The sequence below is a fragment of the Doryrhamphus excisus genome, linkage group LG5, assembly GCF_037039965.1.
Source record: "Doryrhamphus excisus strain RoL-2023G ecotype Guam linkage group LG5, RoL_Dexc_Guam_v1.1, whole genome shotgun sequence".
In the NCBI taxonomy this organism is placed as follows: Eukaryota; Metazoa; Chordata; class Actinopteri; order Syngnathiformes; family Syngnathidae; genus Doryrhamphus; species Doryrhamphus excisus.
In genome coordinates, this window is record NC_136361.1 from 15,890,888 (window position 1) to 15,917,341 (window position 26,454).

Genomic DNA, 26,454 nt, shown 5'->3' on the forward strand with positions numbered 1-26,454 from the left:
AAAATAGTACTTTGCTACGATTGGGAATGCAATCACATAATTAGATGAGTGTCTGCTGTGAAATCAGACATCTTGATTCTGGCATTGTGGATAATCCATGTCGGGTACTATAAATGTGTACTTGTTGGTAGCTCTGCACCACAATGAAAGCTTCCCCCTGACAGAAATTTTAGAGGTAGGGTGTGTTACAGTAAGTTCTGTGTAAAACAGGGGTCTCAAACACGCGGCCCGCACGCCAAATGTGGCCCGCTGGACACTAGTTTGAGGCCCCCGCCTTGATATGAAAGTTTAATGTTAGTGCGGCCCGCGCAAGTTTGATATGGATGCTGTATGGTATCATGTACCCAGAAAAAAATATTACGTTTGATTAATGTTCATGTTAAAGGTTAAATAACTGTTAATAGTTATCCTCCCTATCCGTGTGGAAGTGGTAAGTTTTTGGCTATTTAAGTTTAAAGGAAATAACTGGAAGGCTACCGGTTAGGTCGCTAGCTCTCTAGTTTGCGAGTTAGCATGTGTCTCAAGACCCTGCAGTTGTGCAATATGTTGTAAATAAAAAAAGTATAAATGTGACTATAGTCGTGTTTTGTCATGTCTACAGGGCTCTAATAATGCTTTGTTCATTTTAATCTGAAAAAAATAATTTGTCTACCCACCAACTATATGTGGTTTCTTGAGTTTTTATTATTTGCTGTTTTATTATTATATTTATTTATTTATTACTAATTGATTGATTTTCTTTATTCTTGATTTATTTTTCATCTTATTTTGTGTAGAAAAATAAAAAGTAAGATATTTGAGAACAGTGGAATGTTTTATCAGAGCTTTTATTGTAGAAAATCGGAACCAAAGCACTGAAAAAGTTTGTATATTTTTCTGTTTTTAATAAATGCGTTTTTTTGGGGGGAAAACCTGATGCGGCCCAGCCTTGCCCAGACCCTAGCTCCAGTGGCCCCCAGGTAAATTGAGTTTGAGACCTCTGGTGTAAAAGGTATAGGTGAATGAATGTGGAATTTTAAATAGTGGTTAATAGGTAATGGTTAAAAAGCTCCGGTAAACACTTCAAATCCTCACAAGGTTATTGTGCTTTGTTAATATTTCCATTTTAAACAGTCTCAGTTGAGACCTGAGGGGAAGGGGGGGGGGCTTTGCTTGCTCCTGTGGTGTATTCACCCATCTCTAGACTCTACGAACATATACGATGTTATTATTGAAGTGGGACTGACCCATTCGCATGATCTGGCACATGACTCATTCGCTTTGCTTTGTGTTCATATTATTCTAATTTATGGACGGCTTGTGATTCGCTTCCACCCCCCCATTTTCCTCTCTCCATTTTAGAATCATCCTTCGCGCCTCTTGTCTGCTGAGGCGGCGCTACTTGCTCTGACTTTGACAAAGTAGTCCCTGCACGCATTCTCCGTGCATGTGTGTGTGTGTGTGTGTGTGTGTGTGTGTGTGTGTGTGTGCTTGTACCTCCTTGTTCTTTTGAGGTTGCAACAGCTTTAGTTGAAAGTGTGCATTAGGAAGGCTGGAAGATGTTAAGTGTGTGTGTGTGTGTGTGTGTGTGTGTTAAGGTGCTCACACTGCAGCATCACCCACTATACTACATCTGCTCCTTCTCATGTCATACACTCCTCTGTTTTGTCCTCCATTAGCCTCGCTCCTTTCATCCCCTGCTCTCTCGTTCACCTTGTTTTCCGTTGTGTGACCCACCTACCCCACCCGGCCCCCCCTCTCTCCCCCCCAGCTTGTCTCCTCCCTCTCCTTACCCTCCCTCAGGTTTCCTCTCCCTCTCTCTCATTGATAGTGAAGCAGGTGTGAGCAGAATGCTAAGGAGGTAATCATTATTCCGGCAACAGAGTGCATCGCTCGGCCTGAATGTCAATCCCCCCACACCCCCCAACTACCCCCCACCCCACCAACCGGTGCCCCCCCCCCCTCCGTCCTGTCTCCTTTCTGCACCGTCCCTCCATCCCCATGTGCTTTCCAAGTAATAGTTGCTTGCAAAATAGTGTGCGCTTGACACCATAGCCAGTGGAGCACACGTGGAATGCTTGAGTAAAGTTTATATGCTGCGCTTGTTCATTTGTGTGTGTGTGTGTGTGTGTGTGTGTGTTGTTATGTAAAAGCGCTCCACATCAATTTGTCAAGAGCAAAGTGGTGTGGGATGGAAGATGAGCGATAGACTGCTGCCGAATGCACATTTTGCCACAGGAGAGGAGACTCAAGCAGACAGCGGGCGGTGCGTTGCTACTACGTGGTTGAAAGTAAAGGTTATTCCACCTTTGAGTAACAAGGAACCCCCCCCCCCCCCCATACTGCTACCCCCAGCTCCCCCAACATTACCACATAGGTTCAAGCACCCTCTTGGAATTGCTCTATTCTTCATATGGTAATGTATAATTTATTTTGAACATGCATAGAAGCTATTGGAATACATCACATATTATGACAGTTCTACGTGTCTGAAAGAAGTAGGAAGAAGCAAAGCCCTCAATTGTTTTACAACCAATTTCATTTGTTCACTTCCTGTATTCCAAATGTACTCCCTGCTGTAGGTTGCCTATTTTTATAGTTTAAAAAAAATGTAAAAAAAAAAAAAATTATGCAATTTAAACTAGAACGCCGCTGCATGGTGAACGAGTGGTTAGCGCACAGGTCAAACAGCTAGGACACCCGAGTTTGATTCCACCCTCGTCCATCAAGTATTTTTAAACCAATTTAAAGAGGTAAGTGGAGTAAGTCGACTTATACAAGAATATAATTGGTTAGCATACGCTAACTACATTAACGTAAGTCGAGTTATACAAGAATATAATTGGTTAGCATACGCTAACTACATTAACGTCCAAAATGTACGTGAAAATTTTGCCTTGGTTTGCATTCATTCTTTGGTTAGTGTACAATATGGTGTTATTAATACACTGCGGGGGCTGCACGGCGTTCGAGTGGTTAGCACCCAGACCTCACAGCTTGGAGACCAGGGTTCAATTCCACTCTCGGCCATCTCTGTGTGGACTTTCCATGTTCTCCCCGTGCATGCGTGCGTTTTCTCCGGGTACTCCGGTTTCCTCCCACATTCCAAAAACATGCTAGGTTAATTGGCCACTCCAAATTGTCCATAGGTATGAATGTGAGTGTGAATGGTTGTTTGTCTTTATGTGCCCTGTGATTGGCTGGCGACCAGTCCAGGGTGTACCCCTCCTCAGCTGGGATAAGGACAAGAGGTAGAAAATAAATGAAAGGAATGAACTAGTAGTACATATTGTACTGAGCAGCCAGGACAGCGGCATTTGTACCGTAATCAGTTCAACTGTCAAACATGGTGGTAGCATCATGGTCTGGGTCTGCACGAATGCTCCCAACCCTGGAAAGCTGTGGCTCATTGAGAAACATTTACTATGTAGAACATGACCCCCCCCCCCCCCCATCCATGGGAAACAGTTTTCCAACATCATAAGGAGCCCAAAACACACCTCCAACATTGAAGCTAAAGGTGAAGGTGATGGAGTGGCCAAGTACGTCTCCTCCAGACCTGAATGCAAATGAGCAAACTGTGGGGCATCAAGTGGAAGGAAGGTGGAAGAGAATTCCGGTAACAATCTGTGCAGGTCTGGAGAAGTCAGTGTACAAGAGGATTAAAGGCAGTGAGGGTTCAAACACCAAGTTATGAAATATTTGCGTCAGGCTCCAGTATGTCAAATGACACAGAATCCAGTACGCATGTTAATTCCGACACCATGATGCAAGACTCATAGGTACTATTTTATTGGCAGGTAAAGGTAAATCATTAGATCACTACCATTATTATGATGTGTGATTTTTCTCCATAAGGTGTTAGTGGACCTTGATGGCGAAGTTGATTATTTCCTGTGAAACACAAAGTGATCAAAGAGCCTATATGCTGCAATTCGCATAGAGTAGCCATTTTTGGTTTGCAGGTGTGCTATTTCTGTGATGTGAGCAATTTCTAGGCCCATAGCGGACAAAATTGAGTTTTAATTTTGTGTTCACAGTCGCACATGTAATAAAAAGTTAGCCTAAGGGAGCCTTTGGCGTGACACAGTCACCGTCTAATCATCTCAAGGGTGAGTATGTTGAGTCATAGGTGGCCCAGCTCTGTCATTTGTGCACCATTGGATGAGATGCAAAGTGAAATACATGGACATGTGCTTGACTTTTTTTGGGCAGCCCCCCCCCCCGAAGGACTTTGTTTTGTATGAAGTATGAGGCTGTATCGGAGCTGTACCAGATTGTTGCGAGATGTTGCTATGTGAGAGCAACGTAGTTAGCTGGGTTCTGATGCTTGTCTGTTGCTAATATAACCCAACAACCGATCAAACAAAAACAAACAAACACCAAATGATCCTAAGCAACATACTGACCCAAGTGCATGTAAAGAAAAAACTTTTTTTTAACAAGTAATGCTGGTATTTTTGTAACATCATGAACATCCCTTACATTAATAAGTAACATAATTAACATTAACGTCCCTCTCAGTGGCCGTTTTTGATGACTTTGACTGATTTTTCAAGGCACATAGAATATTGTGTCTTTGGGCTATATAGACATGGTATATACTTTTGTCCCTTTTTCCGTTATTTTGTCATCAGCAGTAGAATATAGGTACGTTTCATCAAAATATCAGTTCTCATCAAAAAACAGAAGAAAAAAGCCAACTATTTACAATTTTCACATTTGCAACTGAACGCATAAAAGCATAACTTTCACTTTGACACAAATTTAGCAGTATATATATTTAGCCAAAATGTCTAAATAACGATGTCACAACATAAACAACATAAAATTAGGTGTTTTACATGAAAAAACATTTAGTTACCAATATAAGACCTTAAACTATTTACAATTTTCATATTTGCAACTGAACGCACAAAAGCATAACTTTCACTTTGACACAAATTTAGCCTAAATGTCTAAATAACGATATCACAACATAAACAACATAAAAATGGGTGTTTTAAATGAAAATAACCATTTAGTTACCAACATAAGACCGTAAAATATTCACAATTTTCACATTTGCATCTAAACGTGTAAAAGCATAACTTTCACTTTGACACAAATTTAGCCGTACACATATTTAGCCAAAATGCCTAAATGACCATGTCACAACATAAACAACATAAAATTGGGTGTTTTACATTAAAAACCATTAAGTTACCAATATAAGTCCATAAACTATTTACAATTTTCACATTTGCAACTGAACGCGTAAAAGCATAACTTTCACTTTGACACAAATTTAGCCATATATATTTAGCCAAAATGTCCAACACCATAAACAACATGAAAATGGGTGTTTTACATGAAAAACAATTTAGTTACCAATATAAGACCGTAAACTATTTACAATTTTCACATTTGCAACTGAACACGAAAAAGCATAACTTTCACTTTGACACAAATTTAGCCACATAATTATATTTAGCCAAAATGTCTAAATAACGATGTCACAACATAAACAACATAAAATTTGATGTTTCACATTTGCAACTAAACGCGTAAAAGCATAACTTTCACTTTGACACAAATTTAGCCATATATATATTTAGCCAAAATGTCCAACACCATAAACAACATGAAAATGTGTGTTTTACATGAAAAACCATTTAGTTACCAATATAAGATCGTAAACTATTTACAATTTTCACATTTGCAACTGAACACGAAAAAGCATAACTTTCACTTTTGACACAAATTTAACCACATAATTATATTTAGCCAAAATGTCTAAATAACGATGTCACAACATAAACAACATAAAATTTGATGTTTCACATTTGCAACTGAACGTGTAAAAGCATAACGTTCACTTTGACACAAATTTAGCCGTATTACCGGAACTACTTTCCCGGGTGGAGTGATTTCACAGAGTCCATAGCAACCAATGCTACTTCCGTCAACAACAGCAACATTGAGAGAGCTACAACTAATCGGAATAGGTGCCTCCCATTATGTGCATTGTTTATGTAGCAGGTGCATATCTCAAGGTCGCTCGTCGTGAGTGACAGGAAGAAAAACTCAAATTTGGTCAGTTAATCAGTTGTTTTCCTCCTTTTCGTTCATTTTAACATATAGAAGTTATACAGCCTGTGTATTTAGCTCCTCCCTCCACCTACGTAGTGTAGCCTATGTAGTGTAGTGTACCACTGTGACCAATGAAGGGTTACTGAACAGAGCTTTTGCTTGGATTTGTGGGACCTTTCAGAGTGGAAATACGATGAAATGTGCACCGAAATGAGGCTTGCATCCAAAGGGCATGATTGCACTGCTTTGTCATATAACCAGCAAAAGGCAAAGTGAACATTTTAGATGGATTTATACGCCAGGAGCTGCCTTTTTATTGTCCTTTTTATTATTGGAAAAAAAAAGGCTGCCTGTCACCTTGCTGCCCTTTTTAAAATACTACTGTAAAGCCACACAATGTTGTCACTAGCAATTAAAGAGCCACCTCGTGAGCTGAGTGACAAAATCAATGATGCAACACGGTGTGGTGAAAATAACACCCTCCGAGGACGTGAAAATGCTGCAGGGGTCTCCCGTGGGGTGTGTTGGTGGCGGTTAAGAGAAAAAAAAGATCTATATAGAAAAGGTTACTCGGAGCACAAGCGAGCCCACGGCCGGGGGCCAACATCCTCGTCTCGTTAGAGGCGATGAGACAGCGTGGCGTGATAGAAGTTTGGCCGGTGACATCCGATAGCGGCCTCTCACGAGACCGCTGTCTGCTCGCCACAGCGGCGGTGGTGGTGGTGTTGTTGCTTTGTGTGACTGAGCGTTATAAATAGTGAGGAGGACGTCAGCTCCTTTCAAGGAAGTCCCACGCGACGTGTCGGCCGGCTTAGAGGAGATGAGATGACTTTTTAGTAAAGTGTGTGTGTGCCCAGCATGGGCGTGCTTGCTACTAGCATGTGGTTATCTCCACAAACATGCTGCCTGTTGGCCGTTTTTGTCACCAAAGTGCTTGATGATATTGGTTTTATGTCACGTATAAGGAGTGGTTACAGTGCCTTGAACGTCTCATATTCATTCATTCATTCATTTTCTACCGCTTTTCCTCACGAGAGGCGGAGTACACCCTGGACTGGTCGCCAGCCAATCACAGGGCATACTATATAGACAAACAACCATTCACACTCCTATGGACAATTTGGAGTCGCCAATTAACCTAGCATGTTTTTGGAATGTGGGAGGAAACCGGAGTACCTGGAGAAAACCCACGCATGCACGGGGAGAACATGGAAACTTCACACAGAGATGGCCGAGGGTGGAATTGAACCCTGGTCTCCTAGCTGTGAGGTCTGCGTGCTAACCACTCCAGCAAGTATTTTTAAACCAATTGAAAGAAGTGCTCCCAGTAAGTCGTTATACAAGAATATATTTAGTTAGCATATGCTAACTAATTTAACGTTTAAAATGTACGTGAAAATTTAGCCTTGGTTTGCATACATTCTTCGGTTAGTGTACAATATGGTGTTATTAATACACTGTGGGGGCTGCATGGCGGTCGAGTGGTTAGCTCCCAGGCCTTACAGCTAGGGGACCCGAGTTCAATCCCACCCTCGGTCATCTCTGTGTGGAATTTGCATGTTCTCCCCGTGCATGCGTGGGTTTTCTCCGGGTACTCCGGTTTCCTCCCACATTCCAAAAACATGCTAGGTTAATTGGTGACTCCAAATTGTCCATAGGTATGAATGTGAGTGTGAATGGTTGTTTGTCTATATGTGCCCTGTGATTGGCTGGCGACCAGTCCAGGGTGTACCCCGCCTCTCCCCCGAAGATAGCTGGGATAGGCTCCAGCACCCCCGCGATTGAGCGGTAGAAAATGAATGAGAATGAAAATAACCCATAACAAAACACAAAGCTGGTACACTGCTTTGTCAACAGCCATATCTTCATCATTTATATGTATTTATATATATTCCAAATATGTGTCCAAATATAATGTCGAACTTTAAAACATGTTTTGGATTAACATTTTTGGGATTCTGGAATGGATTAATTGGATTTGCATTATTCATTGTGGAAAAAATGGATTTGGTTAGAGTACATTTTGGTTAGAGTCGGACCCTCTGGAATAGATTAATGACGCTAACCAAGGTTCTACTGTACAGTAATGGAATACTAAACACTGATTTAATTATTTACATATTTGTCACATGTAAATGTTTCAACATCAAGTTTTCAGCAAGCATTTGTGATAACTTGCAATTAGTTTTTTACAGCACACTCATCTTTGCAGAATTGTTGTCATTCAGTCACATCAGAGGGTTTTTGAGTATGTACCGCCTTTTTAAGGTCATGACAATAGGATTCAATAGGATTCAGGTAAGGACTTTGACGAGACCCCTCCAAAGTCTTCATTTAGTTTTTCTTCATCCATTCCGAGGTAGACTTCCTGGTGTGTTTTGGGTCGTTGTCCTGCTGCAGAACCCAAGTTGGTTTCATCTTGACGTGACAAACAGATGGCCGGACATTCTTTTTCAGAATATTTGTCACAATAACCAATTTTACTGGATAATATTAATATAAAGAGCTCAGTCGGACAATGTATTCTTACATCCAAAGAAGGCTCCCAAATAGTGGACCTTTGAAAAACCGCTATATATAAATAACATTGACTTTTTGGTCTCAAACCCTACTAAGATCTCCAGAAACCAGCTTATGTGTGTATGTGAGCTCTTGAGTGAGAAATGTGTGCGAGGCGAGATGGTGTGATAATGTTTATCACACCGAGCATGTAGCCATGTCAAACTCTTGTCAGGGTAGTTTACTCAGACTGGGGTGGGGGTGGGGGGGTGTAGAACACATGCAAGTATGTGGGTTTTTTTCTTGCTCTTTATGACCGTTTCTTTGTTTTTTTTTGTGCCTTTCTTCTTCTTTCAAAGGCTTATCGCACAGACTTGACAGAGAAGAAGAACGGGTGGGGGGGCAGTTGATATTCATCTTTGAGAAAAATACCTTAGAGCGAGAGAGAGAGAGAGAGTGGGTGAGGGGAGTGTGCAAAGAGAGCGAGATGATTAGATTGGAGAGAGAGAGGGAGAGAGAGAGAGAGAGAGGAGGAGAGAAGCGGCGAAGTGAATGCAGCTGAATCACAGGGAAAAAGTCCACCAGGTGGATGCACGGATGCATAGATTGATGTACGGATACACGGATGGATGCACGGATGCATGGATGCATGGAAGCCACACGGATCAACAAATGGATAGGCTGAATGTCGGCGTTGCGTCCAAACGAGGAAACCCGGGAGCCCGTCTGCCCTCGCATCTGCATCTCCTGTGAGAGAGCCGCAGTGGAAAAACCAGCGCACAAGTTATTCCCCGTGAAAAAGCCGACAGAGGGAATTCAAACTGGTGAGTATTGACGGTCAGTGAATGCATCACTATCATGTCACCTACTAAGAACTACTCCCTGGGCTTGATGTTATATGTGTGTGTGTGTGTGTGTGTGTGTTTTCTTCCACAGCCATATAGCGAGCACATTGGTATTCAGCCCAGCGAGCTCCACGATCTCACTGCGCCTTTCCCCAGGACGGGATCACAGAGCGGCGATTGTGCGACCCAGTGGAGAGCCCCCCCAATCCCCCTCTCTCAAATGAGTGAGTGTCCATCCTCTTTTTCCTCTCCTTCTTCCTTTCGTCTTTCTCCTCCCCCTCTTCTTTAGTCTGCTTGTCCGGAGATTTTTTTCTCTCTCTCTCTCTCCGTCATAGCGTCAACCGGTGTCTTTTCTTCTGCCTCACCCACTCCTCCCCCCCACCTGTTTGCCTCCACCCCTCCTTATTTGCTCTCCTCCATCTTCATGTTTTCTGCTTCTTGTCCTTTCCTCATCAAGCATCCAATGTTTTGTCTATTCAACCGGTGTCCCTCGCCCTCTGTATCCTTACTCAGCATCATCCCTCCTCTCATCCATTTTAGGTCTCCTCAGCCAGCATCCGTCCTTTTTCCTGTCCTCCACATCCATCTCTTAAACCTGTGTCCATCCCTATTTTTATGTCTTATGTCCTGTCCTTTTCTATCATCAGCACCCACTTCTTCTTGTCCACTCATGTCTCTTCATGTGCATCCATCCCCACTTTCCTGCATCCATACATTCATATGTCCTCTGTTCAATTCCCATACCCGACATCCGCCCCTCCACATGTCCGTCTCGCAAAACCAGTCATAATTTGAATCCTTGTATTTGTCAGTGTTCCTCCTTCAGTATCCTACCCCCTTATGTCCCCTCATCATGCATCACTTCTAATGTCCTTTCTGGATGGACCACCAATCCCACCTTGTGTCCTCCTCTCATCCAGGCCTACATAATCAGTGTCCATCCTTCCCGAAGTCCTCTGTTCAATCCTCATGTCCTCATCCAGCATTCCTTCCAGTCCCCCATTCACGGCTACTCTCTTATGTCCCCTCTTGGCCCCGTCCCCGTGTTGTATGTCTCTTCTTTTCCCGCCTCCATCAACTTCCTCTTCATCAGTCTCTTCCAGCAGTGTCCATTTCTTCTTCTGTCCTCTGTTTGTCATGTCCTCTTCCGGCATCGTTCTCTCCATTCACTGCCACATGTCAATATGGAAGCAGGCTTGTCCAGGATTTTTGTTGGACGTCTCTCCCAACACTAACCCTCCCAATCTTGCCTTGTCACCTCTCCCACCCGTCCCCCCACCACTTGCCTTCTTGCATGTCTCTCTCTCTCTCTCTCTCTCTCTCTCTCTCTCTGCACATTCAAACAGAATTCAGACGTGTGAATCTCTTCTCTGACGTTGCCAATGACTGAATGAATGAATGGCTCTGTGTGTGCGTGTGCGTGTATGTCAAAGGCATTCTATTTCTGAGTCGCTGTCAATCATTTTGATTCTCTTTTGTGTGTGTGTGTGTGTGTTTGTGAGAGAGACAATGCAAAAAAAAAAAAGTGCAGAGGTGTGTGTTGACTATCAGCCTGCGGGATTAGAAGATCAATGTGTTTAACAGCCTCAGGCATGACAGCTGCGACACATATGTACACACAGAGACCCACCCACCCACATGCACACATGCACACACGTGTGCCTTTTTTTTCCCCCTGCATCTCTTGTTGACTTACCTTCCCCACAACCAATTCACGCCCACCTACATGCTTCACACCTGTGACTCAATGCCTCAATGCCATGTTCATGGTGGCAACGATGGCTGCGTGCGCACATGCACTGAACACTGAAGCATGGATTCAGCTCAAGACCCGAATGCGCTTCCTTCGTGGGTTATTATACTTATTACACTTATTAAAAATCATAATGTATTGACATGGTAGGCATGGATTTAGTCCCAACAAAAATGCACAAAAAAGCCACTTGCTTCAAGCCATTGCTTACTCATTATATTGTGGTTTTTCACATATAAATTAATTAAATCATCACTGTTTTGTGGTTGACTATGGCTCATTATTAGTCAAAAATATTGAAACACAAGTTATATGTACTATTCTGGTCACTAGGCGTCAGTAATGTTACATTAACTTAGATTACATCACCCTCACATTGCATGGAGTCAGCCATCACCTGTCTGACATGATAGACTGAAAAAAAAAAGTTCTCCTCCCATTCCATGTGGAAGTGGTACATGTTTGGCATCATACTTTGCCCTCCTTCACACCATTTGAAACCTTTTTTAAATTTAGAATAGATATTTTGTAAAGCCACAACAATTAATCGATGGTTAATCGGTTACCCAATTAATCAACAACTATTTTAATCAATGAATTGTTTTTTGATTTATATGTGTGAATATCTCAAATGTAAATATTTTTTATTTCCTTCGTCTGCCATGAAAGCAGACCTGTTATCTTATTTCTTTTAGCCAAAACATGATATTCATACATAACAGTTTTGATTTTGGAAAACAGTTTTTCCTCTCTTTTGATATGTTGCGGACCCAACCACTAACGGTAGGTGTTATATTAATATAGTCCATCTATAGCCTACTCCATTAATTGAAAGAACAAGTGTCAAATGAATCGACTAAGAAAATAATCATGATTGTATTTTTGTGTACTTTGTATTTTTAACATTTTTTTAAATTATATAACATTATTTTAACAGAACATTGAATCGACAAACTGGTGTTTGTGCCTGTATTAGCTCTGTCAGCTTAAATATTCTCTTAAATTAATCGTAAATTAATCATGTGTTTTTAAAATGTGAAAAAAATAACCATCATATTAACCGGTTATTAAAATAATTCTTCAGCCTTAATACTGTATATTGGATGTGTGGTAGCATGCTACGATATAGCGCTGTTAGCACATTTACCTAGGGGGTTTAGCATCTTGCCCAAGGATTTCAACATGATCACGGGAGGACGGAGGATCGAACTCGCAACCTTCAGTTTGCCATACCGCCCCGCTATGCTGTGAGCGCAGTGTAAACAAAGAACAATAGGAGCGTAACGGTGACTATAGGGGTGTTATTTTATGTCTACAAGGCTCTAAAAATGAAGTCATAAAGTGGTTTTCTATGGAACCAATTAGCAACCATAGGAATATACACTAGCAAGCATGTAATACAGATACTCTCAAAGTTTCAGGTCGATGTCTTGGGGAGAATTAGTCGCTGCAAAGGCGTTGGTGCTTTGCCAACCAATCTTGCTCGGATTTTACACACGTGTGTAAAAATGCGAGTGTCACCATGTGGCGTATATGACAGAAATATAATAGCACAAGCAACACAGTTGAAATGCGTGTTTTGATTCATCAGAAAGCCTTTTTTCCATATGATCAATATTCATTCATTCATTTTCTAACGCTTTTTCCTCACGAGGGGGTGCTGGAGCCTATCCCAGCTGCACGGGGAGAACATGCAAACTCCACACAAAGATGGCCGAGGGTGGAATCAAACTTGGGTCTCATAGCTGTGTGGCCAGCGTGCTAACCACTCGACCATCGTGCAGCCCCTTTTTCAAAAATATATTAATTAAAAAATATTCTGTTTCATGGTTGAATGTGGCCTATTATTATTCAAAAATATCCATTTATTAATTGTCTATACCACTGTCTTCGGGTGTGAGGCGGGGTACACCCTGGCCAGCCAATCACAGGGCACATATAGACAAACAACCATTCACACTCACATTCATACCTATGGACAATTTGGAATCGCCAATTAACCTAGCATGTTTTTGGAATGTGGGAGGAAACCGGAGTACCCGGAGAAAACCCACGCATGCACGGGGAGAACATGCAAACTCCACACAGAGATGCCCGAGAGTGGAATTGAACCCTGGTCTCCTAGCTGTGAGGTAACCACTAGACCGCCGTGCCGCCCCATATGATCAATAAAATAGCTAATATACAGAATGAATAACCCATTTTGTATCGTGACCTTAAGTGTAATGTCTCGACCTAAATGGTCCTGTGAGCATATGGGTTTTATTGCAGGGTCACGTATGTACGCACATCAGGTCGGAGTACATTGGAGTCCATTTAGAGCGCATTTTAAATGGACCTACAAAAAACGGATATATTGGTTCTGTTCAAGATTCGGTGCTTTTGTTGCCTCATGGTTACTGCTAGACATTCAACAAGTGCAAAAACTGTTGCATAGTAACAGAGTGGAAAGGCAACCTGTTGAGGAGCTGAAGATTTGACATCCGACGGTTAATTTTAGATTTGAAACGTTGTATGAATAAACCAAATAAAAAAAGAAAAGAAAAGAAAAGAAAGAAAAAAAATGACAGCGCCAGCAGCCAAGTCTGTACAGGCTGAGGCCAGCGGTGCTTTCACCATCTGTCATGGGAGCTCATACCTGTCAGCCTCCGTGTCTTGGCACCTGTTAAAAGGGACGCATGATTGTGACAAACACTAATTAGCGGGGTCAAAAAATAATGATGAAAATAAATGGGATTCATCACAGTACATTATTAAGTTAATCTTTTTTTTGACTGGATATTTAAAATAGGACATGTGACGTATATCGTAAAACACACATTCAATTTGTGTGTGTCAATTTTACATGTATTAATCTAGGGCTGCATGGTGGATGAGTGGTTAGCGCACAGACCTCACAGCTAGGAGACCAGGGTTCAATTCCACCCTCGTTTCCTCCCACATTCCAAAAACATGCTAGGTTAATTGGCGACTCCAAATTGTCCATAGGTATGAATGTGAGTGTGTATGGTTGTTTGTCTATATGTGCCCTGTAATTGGCTGGCGACCAGTCCAGGGTGTACCCCACCTCTTGCTTGAAGACAGCTGGGATAGGCTCCAGCACCCCCGCGACCCTTGTGAGGAAAAGCGGTAGAAAATGAATGAATTAATGTATTCTTTCTTTTCTTTTTTTGTAGGGGTCTGATAGATAGACTCCCTTTATTAATCTAGGGCTGCACTGTGGTCGAGTGGTTAGCGCACAGACCTCACAGCTCGGAGACCAGGGTTCAATTCCACCCTCGACCATCTCTGTGTGGAGTTTGCATGTTCTCCCCGTGCATGCGTGGGTTTTTTTTCCGGGTACTCCGGTTTCCTCCCACATTCCAAAAACATGCTAGGTTAATTGGCGACTCCAAATTGTCCATAGGTATGAATGTGAGTGTGAATGGTTGTTTGTCTATATGTGCCCTGTGATTGGCTGGCGACCAGTCCAGGGTGTACCCCGCCTCGCTTGAAGACAGCTGGGATAGGCTCCAGCACCCCCGCGACCCTTGTGAGGAAAAGCGGTAGAAAATGAATGAATGAATGTATTAATCTAGGGCTGCACGGTGCGCTCGAGTGGTTAGCGCACAGACCTCACAGCTTGGAGACCAGGGTTCAATTCCACCCTCGACCATCTCTGTGTGGAGTTTGCATGTTCTCCCCGTGCATGCGTGGGTTTTTTTTCCGGGCACTCCGGTTTTCTCCCACATTCCAAAAACATGCTAGGTTAATTGGCGACTCCAAATTGTCCATAGGTATGCGACTTATTTATGTTTTTTTTCTACCTAATTATGAATTTTTGGTCTTGTGCAACTGTGAGGGAACTGCCAATCCTCCCTCACTGATCAGGTGTATGCCCCACCTACACACTGTCCGGTTTCTCTTTGTGTATATAGTTGGCTTATGTTCTTTACATATATTCTGGTTAGTACTTTGATTATATTTGGTTGCCACTTTAGTTAGTTAGTTTTTCATTTAGAAGTCATTTGTCTTGTTCCTAATTTCTCATCAGTTTCTCCTTTTTTTTTGAGGTGATTGGTCAGGGCACAAACATGGAGGCACCCCCATGTGAGTGCAGGCCAGATGCTGATCGCTTTAATTGGACTCTCCCAAGTGTCACCTGGAGGAGGGGGGGGGATTAACTGGGTGGTAGTTCGGGAATCTAAGTTATGTGTACTTGACTGTTTAAATATATATATACAGGAAGTGACACTTCAGTGTGGGACTATTGAAAGACTTGTAATATAAAAGAAGGGTGTTATGAATGTAAATAGGGTACCTTTTTAGATGTATTGCCTCACCCTCTCATTGGGAACTATGGTTAGCCCTTCAAAGGTAAAAGGGGGCTGGGTGAATTGTTTGGAGAGGCCTGTTGTGTGTGAGCTGGGGGAAATGCTGTTGCACGGTCTTGTGAAATAAAATCTTACAGCAACTTATACTCCGGAGCGACTTATAGTACAGAAAATACGGTAATTAATTAATCACTATTTTGTGATTTTATTTCATTTATATTGGTGTTACAATCCCCGTACGCAATAGCCTTGAAAACCTGTGTCTGTCTGTATGCTATGCTATGCTATGCTATGCTATGCTATGCTATAGCTAGAACGTACTTCCTGGTCCATGGCCAATCATGTACAAAGTAAGACATTAGCAATAAACTGATTCTACAATGGCCTGCATGGCGGTCGAGTTGTTAGCACGCAGACCTCACAGCTAGGAGACCAGGGTTCAATTCCACCCTCGGCCGTCTCTGTGTGGAGTTTGCATGTTCTCCCCGTACATGCGTTGGTTTTTTTTCAGGGACTACTGGCGATTCCAAATTGTCCATAGGTATGAATGTGAGCGTGAATGGTTGTTTGTCTATATGTGCCCTGTGATTGGCTGGCGACCAGTCCAGGGTGTACCCCGCCTCTCGCCCCAATTAATGATTCTACCATTTGCCGTCTCGAGCGTGAAAAATTATACTTTTTAAAAATTGAAATATCAGTAATACTTGTTTCCTTATTTCGGAGTCGGCACAACGGATCTTTTCATCCTCATACTTCCTGCCCTTCCTGACGAATACCAATGAAGCTTACTATTGGAGATTCGAACCCAGGGTCTTTGTTCCGAAGAATGCTAAAAATTGTAGCACAACGTAATTAATGTTTGGTTGTCCACCTGTTTGTTAGCTAGCAGACTACTTCCCACTCAATGTTAGGAGTCTACCATTCATATTGTGGGGCAGAGGGAAATTATTTAGTGTTAATTTTAAATTGGCAGTAAATCAGACTGTTTTCATGGATGTTCACAGCATACCAAGTAATCTCTGGTTGTAGGATTCCATATTTCTGTGTGAAAGGACACAGTTATCTCCCACCATTGCTATGTTCTGTGTAAAAGGCAAAGGTCTTCTGTTACGATTCTGGTTGTGCAGGATTTCTGTGTGAAAAAGGCTGCTAAAACGGAACTGGGATCATTTCGTTATTTTGTTTTATGAAAGTACTCACAGTTGTGGCAATATCCCAACTTGGCTAGGTCCTGTGTAAAAGGCAAAGATGGTTGAATGCCAAATCTTGTATGTGGGAATTGTGTGTCGCTGCTGACACAGCATACCGAGTGGTATCTGGTTGTAGGATGCCATATTTCTGTGTGAAAGGACACAGTTATCTCCCACCATTGCTATGTTCTGTGCGAAAGGCAAATGTTAGGAGTCTACCATTCATATTGTGGGGCAGAGGGAGATTATTTAGTGTTAATTTTAAATTGACAGTAAATCAGACTGTTTTCATGGATGTTCATGATGTCGTCACATCGTGTACACGATTTGAGAATGACAGCTAACGAGGAATTCAATAAAGTGTAATTATCAGGTGTGAATGTAAAAATATGATTGAACCGAAAGAGGATGTGATGGGGTCAAACCTTTTTTTTACCCTCTGAAATGAGACGATAAGTTAGAAGTGAGAAAAACCACTGAGCGAGAAGGGTGTGGGTGTGGGTGGTGGTGGGAGAGGGGGGGGGGCAGAGTGACAAGGGCATAACAAGACAGGCCGAAGAGTGATGACGAGCGGAGTGACACGTGTGATGAAACGGAGTGACACAAATGTCAGCGTCCTAACCTTTTTATACACTCCTTCTCCATCTCTTCTAGATGTGACGTCTTTGGCGGACGACATGGCGATGAGCTAACCAGCAGCAAACCCCCATTTTGGATAAGCTGGACCCCGGGCTTCAGAGGAGTCCATTCAATTCAGCTTGTCGTGGGGGTGGGGGGGGGGCTTCATCAGAAACGAAATAGGCTTGTTGTGATGCCCCAAGAAGATGATGGAGTTTTCGGACACCATCCGGAACCATCCCCCGGATATCCTGTTGAGGTTGCAATATTTAGTGGGCGCACACAGGAAAACAGGAAGTAATTGAAAACCATATTTCCTCTTTTGGGAAAAACAAAACTTTATATCCTGATTGACTTATCAGGAGGAGAACTAATTTTTATTAGGAACAATTTCACCCCACCTTTTTTTCGATTTTTTTTCCGCACTGATGGAGGAATAAAGCGATCCAGAATCCATAACAAGCAAACAGGTAGAGGAAAAAGAGAGAGAATTAACAAGGGTTGTTTAAAAGCCTTTTTAAAAAGCCTGTCGGTGCTGTATTGGAGTGCAATGTGCCGGGAAGGGATTGTTTGGAGGTACTAGGGTTTTAAAAGACCGCCCCACCACCAACACCACCACCTGCTCGGACTGTCTCTTTGGACTTGAACGCAGATGGAAAGATGACTGAGTACACAGACAGACAGACAGACAGACAGGTCTTTTCCAAGCGTCAGGGCGTGGAGCCAGGAGCAGCAGACAGCATGCAACTCATTGTCATTCTGAGTGGCGTGTGAGAAGGAAAGACAGCGGAAAAGGGACGCGTGTGGGAAAAAAAAGGGGGGGTGGGGGTGGGTGGAAGAGACGTAAGGAATAGGGGGCAGCCTTGTTGTTTTGTCGCTCTGGCCTGCTTTTTTTTTTTCCCTCACTCATAAAACAGGTGGCAAGAGAGCAGGTGTGTGAAAATCCTCCTCTTCTTCTTCTACTTCTTCATCTGAACGACATTTTACTCTTTTATGTCCCTTTTGCTTCCCGCCAGCTGGCAAGGTGATTGCTTTTCGGGAAAAACAAGAAAAGGAGGACAACAAAAAAGAAAAAAGGGATTATTTTTGTGACCATCGCATTATAAACACCGGAGATTCCTTCAGTCCCCCCCCCCCCGAACCCCCCACTCCATAACACCATGAAGCCCTCTAGCCTTGGCTGAAGCTTGAAGTGCTCCCGACCACTACTTCCCGCTTTTCCCCAGCGTTCCAAGACTCCTTCTGTAAGTAGAAGCTTCTCACTTCTTTTTCTGTGTTGTTTCAGCTTGTGTGTGATGAGAATCAAGCGCTTCCAATCTTTTTTTTTTTTTTTTTTGTCTGCAGTGTGTGTTTTTTTTTTTCCTGACGTCTTTGGCAGCATGTTTGCTTTCCTGCGCTTCCTCTGCTCCAGGCTATTTCAGCGTGTGTGTGTGTGTGTGTGTGTGTGTGTGCGTGCACCAAAGATTGTGATCTTACAGCCAAGCTTACATGGGCATCAGGATGGTGTCAAAAGCCCCTTTCACACTGACTTCCCTTAAAAAATGGCTTTTCCCCCACCGTTTTCCCCTTGTGGTTGTTCTGTATAAACACAGACACTGAACAAGTCCAGCTGACAGTTTGTCGCCTATCTGAGCGGTAATAGAGGTGGGACGCTTCCTGTGTGAAAGGGTCTTCCGCAGTGCTGACAGTCACTTCTCCTGTTATTTGACAAGTATATCATCTCACATTGACTTATCGGATTGGGTTATGTTGTATTGTGTAAAAGGGTTTTTTTGGGTGCTGTGTAAAAGGCAAAGGTCTTCTGTTATGATTCTGGTTGTGCAGGATTTCTGCGTGAAAGGGGCTGCTGACACGGAACTAGGATCATGTCGTTATTTTTGTTTCATGAAAGTACTCACAGTTGTGGCAATATCCCAGCTTGGCTAAGTCCTGTGTGAAAGGCAAAGATGGTTGAGTGCCAAATCTTGTATGTGGGAATTGTGTGTGTCGCTGCTGACACAGCATACTGAGTAGTATCAGGTTGTAGGATGCCATATTTCTGTGTGAAAGGACACACAATTATCTCCCAGTTAATCTCCCACCATTGCTATGTTCTGTGTAAAAGGCAAAGATCTTCTGTTACGATTCTGGTTGTGCAGGATTTCTATGTGAAAGAGGCTGCTGAAACGGAACTGGGATCATATTGTTATTTTATTTTATGAAAGTACTCACAGTTGTGGCAATATCCCAGCTTGGCTAGGTCCTGTGTAAAAGGCAAAGAGGTTGAATACCAAATCTTATATGTGGCAATTGTGTGTGTCGCTGCTGACACAGCATACTGAGTAATATCTGGTTGTAGAATGCCATATTTCTGTGTGAAAGGACAGTTATCGCCCACTTAATCTCCCACCATTGCTATGTTCTGTGTGAAAGGCAAAGTCGGATGAATACCAAATCTTCTATTACAGCTTCCAAAACTGAACACAAGACCATGTCACCTTCTGAAGTAGATTCTGATCTACAGTCATACCCAGATACCGTGTTGTCATGTGACGTATCCCACCTTTTCTGGGTCCTGTGTAAAAGGCAAAGGCAGATAAATGCAGAATCTTCTATTATGATCTCTGTATGAAAGAGGCTACCAAGACAGAACTGGGGACCATATCGCTCTCTGACAATATTCCACCTTTTTGGAGGTCGTATTGTGTGAAAGACTTTTTATTCTCAAAACAAAGAACACACTTTAAATAAATTTTTACGCTTGCCTCAGAACAGCAGCTCATAAGTGAACGAAAGATGCTCGACTGCTGCTCACCTTTCAAAATAAAATGACTTTCAAAATAAAACTCCAACATTGGATACACATTAAAATATAAATATTTTTTGCATTTTTGTATTACGAGCCACTCAAAACAACTCAGTGATCCACTTTTGGGCCATGAACCAGTAGGTGAGAACCCTTGTGTTTTAAAGGCATAGTCTGGTCAACGCTGATCTGTATTCGGTTCCAGCTCTCATGCGGCCATTTTGCAGTATCGCTGTGTGAAAGAGTCTAGAAAGAGGCAAAGGAGAAGTCCTCTCTTAGTGTGTGTGTGTGTGTGTGTGTGTGTGTGTGTGTGTGAGGCTTCATATTGGTCCTGAGGTTAATTTGAACTAATTAGTGCTGAATTTTTTTTGCTTCTCTGAGCATTTTTGCCTTTTCTGTCAAAAGGAGGAAAAAATGGAATGGCGGATGGGGGGTGGGGGGTGTGAGGGGGTGAACCAGCTAATGAGAGCCACTCTGATTCCCTGACTTGTACTTTGCCGCCTCCATTTCACGCCCGGAGCGTTGCACCCCGGCCGCATATCATTTCCGCCTTCTTTCATCTCCACGCGTGTCGCATCGGATGTTGGGCCCGAGCCCCACGCCATCCCGCACATTACACCCCCCCCCCCCATCTATCTCCTCAGACACATGCACATCTTTATACACTGTCACAGTCGCTAGGCCCCCCGCACCCGGGAGACGCTCAATCAAGATAGTCCCGTCAAACAGACCAATGAGCTGCGAATAACGCCATTACACCGACTTCCAGCTTGGAGCGAGATAGAAAGGTTGGGAGAGAGAGGAAAAAAGATTGTTGGGAAGGGAAGGGAAGGGGGGCGGAATGCAACGGGCAAAAAGGACACTTGGGGGAGGCAGGGCCAGATGCATTCCGAAAATGTGTGTGTGTGTTGGGTATTAGAGGGGCCCTGGAGCAAGCAAAGACCTTCCGTCGATGGGAGCACTCTGATGGCTTTAGTGAGGCCTCGCTTTGTTCGCACTGTTGGTCAGCCCTTCGCCACTAAGATTACTAAATAATACGATTACTGCAGCTGCACACTGATAACGCGCTGCCACTCTCACGGGGACAAGGGTGTTGGAGGGGGGTGTATGTGTGATGGCATCAAAGCTTCCATGGCATGAGCGGTGGCATCGGGAGAGCCATCGGCTTCGCTGCAGGGATGCCCTTTCTGTTTGGAAAGGAGTGGAAAAAGCACTGGTGTCACATGGCCCCACAGGCAAAAAGAAGCTAGGCTATTATTATTATAATACGCCGATGTGGCTTTCATGGATTCCGTCATTCTTTACTTCTTGGCCTATGCCTTGCAACAAGTGTGCAAATATTTCTGAATGTTTCTATTGGCTGTCTGTTCAGGGGGGAGCACGGTGTTGTTTGCCCCGAGTGTTTATTTCCATTCATTTTGCCTTTTCTGAGTGAGCTATGAATCCTGCCTAGCAACAAGTTGTGTGTATGTGTTGCATGCTGTTGCTGTGATATTACGTCTCATGAATATTATGAAGATGTTTTTGTAAGTTTTGGGTCCATTGGCAGCTTTAAAATGGAAGAAATATTGATATGTTGGCAGCTGTAACCACTTTCATGATGCTTTTTTATTATGTTTTTTTTTACAAGATCTCAGAATGTGTCTCCTATTTTGTGTGAGTGATTCGATGTTTGACTTCCTGCTTGTGTAAATTTATTTTCATTGGCCTATGGGGGGGGGGGGGGGGGGGGGGGTTGTACGGCGGACGAGTGGTTAGCATGCAGGCCACACAGCTAGGAGACCTGAGTTCGATTCCAACATCAGGTATCTGTGTGTGGACTTTGCATGTTCTCCCCGTGCATGTGTGGGTTTTCTCTGGGTACTCTGGTTTCCTCCCACATTCCAAAAACATTCATTCATTAATTTTCTACTGCTTATCCTCATTTACATGTGCAAAAAATGCAAATAATAAAATCAGTGTTTAGTGTTCCATTACTGTACAGTAGGACCTTGGTTATTGTCATTAATCTATTCCAGAGGGTCCGACTCTAACCAAAATGTACTCTAACCAAATCCATTTTCCCCACAAGGAATAATGCAAATCCAATTAATCTATTCCAGAAACCCAAAAATGTTAACCCAAAATATGTTTTATAGTTCGACATGCACAAAACTATTTGGCATGCATATAAATATATATAAATGATGAAGATATGTTGACAATGCCAGTGTGGCAGTGGACCAGCTTTGTGTTTTGCTATGGGTTATTTTCATTCATTCATTTTCTACCGCTTATCCGAGGGTCGCGGGGGGTGCTGGAGCCTATCCCAGCTGTCTTCTGATGAGGTATTACCCCAGACTGGTGGCCAGCCAATCACAGGGCACATATAGACAAACAACCATTCACACTCACATTCATACTCACATGGACAATTTGGAGTCGCCAATTAACCTAGCATGTTTTTGGAGTGTGGGAGGAAACCGGAGTACCCGGAGAAAACCCACGCATGCACGGGGAGAACATGCAAACTCCACATGGCTGAGGGTGGAATTGAACCCTGATCTCCTAGCTGTGAGGTCTGTGCGCTAACCACTCGTCCGCTGTGCAGCTTCCACAGTGTATTAATAACATATTGTACACTAACCGAAGAATGTATGCAAAACCAAGGCAAAATTTTTGACGTTAATGTAATTATCTTATGCTAACCAATTATATTCTTGTAATGGCCGCCGTGCAGCCCATTCCAAAAACATTGCTAGGTTAATTGCAGACTCCGAATTGTCCATAGATATGAATGTGAGTGTGAATGGTTGTTTGTCTATATGTGCCCTGTGATTGGCTGGCGACCAGTCCAAGGGTGTACCAGGTGGATACCTTGCCAGATGACAGCTGGGATAGGCTCCAGCGACCCTCATGAGGATAAGCGGTAGAAAATGAATGAATAAATTGCCGATGGGGCACAAAGACTTATGCGCCACGTAATCTGCCTAGCAACATAGTCTCTCAGTCATGCTATTCTCTTCACATTGTTACATGCTGCTAGTTTTATTTCATAATAATAACTAGCGATGGATTTGTGCCTTTTGTTACCCAAAGTGTTTGACCTCCTACTATTTTTCCCCTATAAAACTGTCACTGCATCTATCTTGCTGTCGGTTTGTCTCACATTTCTGCACTTGACAGCTTTGCAAGAGAGCGCTGACTGAAGTTGACCTTGTGGAGTAAAAAGCTGACTTCTCAGGCTGTGTGTGTTGTTCTTATGTAGTATCTGATGAATGGACTTCCACCACCTCAACAGTGGGGAAGAGCAAGCAAGCAAGCAAGCAAGCAGAAAGGTTCACCCCCGGGTCCCGCTGAGTACAAAATAAAGCATGCGGAACCACCGCATCTCCCGGTGTAGTGAGCTAATAACAGGGTTGGGCTGGACTCGAGCCCCCCCCCCCCCCTCTATACCCTCCACCTCTCTATTGAGATATGAAGAAGGTGCGCTCGCCTCGCAGCAGGAGAAATCATTTGCCTGCAGAGCAGAAGATTAGCTGAAGAAATGGCGAAAGCACACACACGTGTGTAGCATACAGTAACCAAGAGACTGAATTGTGATGCCGATGTGACGCACAAATATTCCGATTAAAAGGGGGGTCGTGAAGTGCTCCACTCTCCAGACTGTCATCTATCTGGCGGGGGAGCAGGGGTGCTTCAGTGACACGATGTGAACTTTGCAGCCCCCACCCACCCCACACCCCCACCCCACCGGGCCTTCAACCATCAGAAGGCACATCAGTCGTGATTTATGACTCAGCCCGTGGAACCAGTGCAGCGCCAGTCACAATGCATATGTGACAATGTCATTTTGGCTCTGATTTGTGTCGGAAATAAACTTATAATAATAATAATAATACATTTTATTTGTATAGCACTTTTCAAAATACTTGAATAAAGTATTTTGAAAAGTAATAGTTGAATAAAGCAAGTAAACAGAATAGAAGACAACACCAAAATGCAACATTCATTGGTTAATACACAGTTAAAAGATGAGTAAAAGCAAGGCGGGGCACAGCATTACTTAACAAACATATTTCCAACAAATCAAATATCCAAAACCTTCAATAAAAAAAAAAATCTTGCTAAGACACAAGTTCACGCAATTAATGAGCAGTTCTTCTCTTTGTTTTAGTTGCCCGGCGGCATTCTTTTCTTGAATTGCACTCAATTGCCTATCATTGTGATGGGGATGCCGATTGAGAGAACCATTCATTTCATTTCATTGCTATTATGTGTCAAATTTCAATTAAAAAAAAATACTGGACTTGTTTTCTACATCAGAGAACTGATGGATAAATGATGGGATGGTATTGCCTCCAGACACTAATTAATTGTCCACTCTCATCCCGCTGCTGTATACATGGACCCAAATATTCCAATTGCATTCGGTTTATTTGCTCAAACGGAAAGAATTGAACCATTCCGAAAGAAAAGTGCCAATCCGAATGAATATATAATGGGATTCACAGGGGTGGAATATTCCTTTCCCCAATCCGATTGAGGTATCTTGTACCCGCTCAAACGGAAAGTTGTCAGACTGCGTTCTTCTTTGTGGTGTTTTTCTTCTTCTGTTGTTTATTGGCGGTTGGTAAGCAGCTTTTGTGTGCATTACCGCCATCTGTGGAACAGAATCTAAACCCTTCTATACGCCATTCACAAGTCCAGTTTTTCTTTTAAAAAGAAAATATATATCTATATAAAACATCAAGATTGAATTAGATCTTTTCCTGTTTATTTATTTTAATTTAATTGAACCTGAGTGCATTCTTTCAGCGCACGCTCATGTTGCCCCTCCACCACCTGGAGGGGTTGTATGCCTTGAAAATCCTGTGGTACAGAATAAGGAAGACAATCCACGATGACTTGACGTATATTCACCCTCAGGATCTCAAAAATAACAACACTTCAGATATCATAAGATGATTACATCAACAATCACCAATTTGCTTCCAGACACATTTCACATTTTTCAGTTAGCCTGCTTCATGCTATTAACTGTACATTAAAGCTGGCTAGCATTAGCCATTTCGCTTATGTTCAAATGCTCTACAACACATTTTGTAACAAACATTTGGCAGTCAGCTGTTTTACTCTAGCAACTTTCTAAACTCTTTACAGCCGTTAAAATATAAATTGTCTCTACTTTGTACTAACCTGTGGTACAGAATAAGGAAGACAATCCACAATGACTTGACATATATTCACCCTCAGGATTTATTCTTCCTCTGTCGTTTTGTCACCTACTCTATACCACCATCGCTGCTAGCACCCCCTAGTGGACCTTGTGGTATTACACCCAAACGCCAACAATGGAGATTTGGTTATTTTAGAAACGACGTCATATCTGAGCATGCGCTGAAAGAACTCACCCGGGTTAAATTAAATTAAAATAAATAAACAGGAAAATATCAATTTCAATCTTGCTAATATTTTTTAATTAAACTCGGGACATGTTTTATATAGATATATATTTTCTTTTTAAAGAAAAACTGGATTTATGAATGGCGTATAGAAGGGTTTTAATGCACACCGAAAGCTGCTTGCCAACCGCCAATTAACAACAGAAGAAGAAAAACACCACGAAGAAGAACGCACTCTGACAACTTTCCGTTTGAGCGGATTGATACCTCAATCGGATTGGGGAAAGGAATATTCCATCCCTGTGAATCTGATTATATGTTCATTCGAATTGGCACTTTTCTTTCGGAAAGGTTAAATTCTTTCTGTTTGAGCAAATAAACCGAATGCAGTTGGAATATTTGGGTCCATGTATACGTGCCTATTGGTTGACTCCCAAGTTCTTGTCATTTTGAAGCAGTTATCCCATATGAGAAATAATATAAAGTGAATGAATATGTTCATAAAAGCTCTATTTACTGTACAGGTGCTGTTTTAAGTAATAACCAGACTGTTTTTTTTCGACAGATAGAACTGCACGTACTGTTTTTGGAAATGCATGTTACATAAATTAATTTGTGCAGCCAGAACTTTTACTTTAATGTCAATTACCAATTCTATGGTTAGCATCGCATTTATCCAAAAACACATTAAAGACCAGGAAAAAAAACACGAAAAAACACAAAAGTCTCACAGATAGTTTCGCTTTGAGGCATATTTTCGATGAACCTTTTAGTCCAACTCCAAATAGTTTGACCTTCAGGGCCCATGAATTGTGAAATTCTCACTGTTTCACATTTTTTAGTATTTAAACTCATCGTCCACATGCAATTTACGGCGGCAGTTTCTATATCCCATGATGCCGTTCATATGGCCCATTTTCCATAAAAGTGCGCTCGGGCAGCTTTTTTTTTTTTCTGGACACTTAGGGAGATCTCTTCAAGCTGAGCTGAGCGGCTGTTTGCGCTTCCTGCTTCCT

General features: G+C 42.6%; 1 protein-coding gene across 3 annotated transcripts in view; it reads left to right on the forward strand.

Moving 5' to 3' along the window:
- Positions 1-8,976: 8,976 nt before the first annotated feature.
- The window catches only part of grik5 (glutamate receptor, ionotropic, kainate 5), a 165,602-nt gene continuing 148,124 nt past the window's right edge, over positions 8,977-26,454 (forward strand). Inside the window, exons 1-4 of one of the 3 annotated variants that reach the window (XM_078790785.1) lie at positions 8,979-9,374; positions 9,487-9,619; positions 17,306-18,201; positions 18,286-18,513. The gene's annotated coding sequence lies outside the window, so the exon portion shown is untranslated. Of the gene's footprint in view, positions 9,375-9,486; positions 9,620-17,305; positions 18,514-26,454 lie in introns of all 3 variants that reach the window. The other 2 variants (XM_078790786.1, XM_058053106.2) reach the window with 2 other exon arrangements.